This window comes from Rhinoraja longicauda, chromosome 14 (assembly GCF_053455715.1).
Source record: "Rhinoraja longicauda isolate Sanriku21f chromosome 14, sRhiLon1.1, whole genome shotgun sequence".
Classification (NCBI taxonomy): Eukaryota; Metazoa; Chordata; class Chondrichthyes; order Rajiformes; family Arhynchobatidae; genus Rhinoraja; species Rhinoraja longicauda.
Window position 1 is genome coordinate 33,878,231 of NC_135966.1, and position 2,927 is coordinate 33,881,157.

Consider the following 2,927-nt stretch of genomic DNA (forward strand, 5'->3'; position numbering starts at 1 on the left):
GAGGAGACGAACAGAACAGGCATTTACCTTGCACGGCCATATTCATTCAGCACTCCCCGTGTAAACATCAATACAGTTACGCCATAGGATAAATTAGTGTATTGAAAACAGATTTTTATAAAGTAAGTTGCTACATATTTCTCTCAGAACAATGACGAATGTATTGAACTGCGGAACGTCTTTTGCTTTCCTTGTCTGCATGTCGGGCATAGTCTCGGCACAGCTTCATTACTCGATTCCAGAGGAAATGGAGCTTGGAGCGTTTGTTGTGAATATCGCTCAGGATTTAAGACTAAACGGATGGGAGTTACCGGCTCGCAGACCGATTCTGGTCTCGGATGAAAGGAAGCAGTTCCTCGAGGTAAATGTGGATGATGGTCATTTATTTGTGAGCGATAGAATCGACAGAGAGCAGCTATGCAAGCAAAGGCTTGCGTGCTCCATGTCACTACAAATTGTGCTCCATAATCCTAAGGAAATATACAGTATCGCGGTTGCAATCCTCGATATAAACGATAATTCCCCCAGTTTTCATAAGAGTGAATATTATTTCAATATAAGTGAACAAATTACGCCGGGGGCGCGGTTTCCTATCGAGAGCGCGAGTGATCCCGATGTCGGTACAAATGCAATTAACACTTACCAGATCAGTCCGAACGACCACTTCGGTATGAAAGTGCAGACAAGACGGGGAGGCAGTAAGACTGCCGAGCTGTTGTTGGAGAAAACCTTGGACCGTGAGCAGCAGGCGACGTTTCAGCTCACACTCACCGCCATTGATGGTGGGAATCCGCGCAGATCTGGTACAGCCCGCGTTATCATTACAGTGGAGGACGGGAATGACAACGTCCCTCAATTTGAATATGAAGCCTACAGCGCAAGGTTATCAGAGAACGTCCCAAAAGGAACGCTGGCGACGAAAATCACTGCAGCCGATTTGGATGAAGGCAGCAATGCAGCACTCACATACAGTTTCACAAACCACGTTCCTCCATCGATTCGTGAGCTCTTCAAACTGGATCCGCAAACAGGACAGATCACTGTTGAAGGAACGCTAAATTTTGAGGATTCTCACTTTTATGAACTTGATGTAAAAGCAATAGACAATGGTTCACCCCGATTAACGGGCCAGGCAAAGGTCACTATCACCATAACTGATGTGAATGACAATGCTCCTGAGATACATGTCATCTCGTCTTCCAGTACGGTTCGTGAAAACGCACAACCGGGAACCGTTGTTGCGTCAATCAGTGTAATGGATTTAGATTCCGAGAAAAATGGTCATGTCTATTGTAAAATTCCAAAAGAGTTTCCGTTTAAACTTGAACAATATTCTATCAATAACTACCATTTGATTACCAGTGATGTTTTGGATCGTGAAGTAACCACAGTATATAACATCTCTATATCAGCATGGGATGGTGGTTCACCATCTCTTTCATCGCAGGGAAGTGTATTGATTTCAGTTTCTGACATAAATGATAACTCACCTCGATTCTCACAAACGACATATAATGTTTATTTGATGGAAAACAACACACCTGGATCTTCCATATTTGCTGTTTCCGCAACCGATTCTGATATTGGTCCAAACGGTGACGTAATTTACGGTATTCTGGATGAGGACTCCGAGTTGAGATTTGTCACAATGAACTCAAAGAATGGCGACATTTACGCACTGATTTCCTTTGACTATGAAGAATTGAAACATTTCAAAATCAAAGTGCAAGCTCGGGATTCTGGAACTCCATCAATGAGCGGTACTGCTACCGTAAATTTTATTATTTTGGACCAAAATGACAATGCCCCAGTAATTGTTTCGCCTTTGATATGGAATGGTTCAGCATCGGTGGACATTGTGCCCCAGTCTGTACACTCGGGCTACTTGGTCACCAAAGTAATTGCGACTGATGCAGATTCTGGTCAAAACGCAAGGCTTTCCTATTTACAACTGGAATCCACAGACAACAGTTTGTTCACTTTGGATGTTCTATCTGGCGAAATCCGAGCAACTAGAAGTTTAGAAGACAAAGACCTGAACGCAAACCGATTTGTCCTCTATGCAAAGGATAATGGACAACCCAGCCTTTCCAGTACAGCCACAGTCTTTTTTACATTCTTGCCTAACAGTACAGTTCTGTCTTCCGAAATGTCTATTGAGGCCAATGAGAAGAAACAACGTTTGAATCTCAGTCTGTATTTAATCGTCGCTTTAGGATCAACGTCTTTTCTGTTGCTGATAACTATTATTTGTTTGCTGGTTGTGAAGCTGAAACAAGACAGAAATATTGACGAAAGGTACAGCACTAGCGTTTGCTGCTTGAACCGTAATAATACGGATATGATCTTTCATCAGCGCCAAGTTACAACCGAGGATGCGAATTATATTGGTTCTGGTCAGACCGAAGGTTACCGTTATACTGTTTCTTTGTCACCTAAATCTTCGAAAAGTGATTTTCTCTTTCTGAAACCGTGCCATCCAACATTGCCTTTCAATGAGGCGAGTGTCAGGGAAAACAGTGCAAGAAAATGACATGATTTTCGTTTTACTTGGAATGGCGCTGAATACGTTTTGTTAGCAATTTCCTGTTAAAGGACGTATGAATCGGTAAGACTTTATTGAGACTTTCGAAACTTCGTGTTATTCTTGTTTGCCTGTTGTGGAAATAGCTTTATTATGCTCGCAATTACTTAGAAATATGTAAGCGTATGTGTGGATCTTTTATCTCAACATTTGCTGTATTACTGTTTGAAAAGACATACACATCTTGAAGTTCCATTTTTTTGCTGTATTGTAATACCTTCCCACGTATTCCTTTCTTCATCACCTTTCCACTGCTCTGCTTGTTCTATTTGACAAGGACATTGAACTGTCAATTATTGTAAGAATCAATTTCATGCTCAGTAATAAACCAATATCAACCAAA

The 2,927-nt window shown here is 41.7% G+C and overlaps 1 pseudogene; it reads left to right on the forward strand.

Annotated features, from left to right (window-relative positions):
* The first annotated feature begins 118 nt into the window (after positions 1–118).
* On the forward strand, positions 119–2,927 carry LOC144600204 (protocadherin-10 pseudogene; annotated as a pseudogene).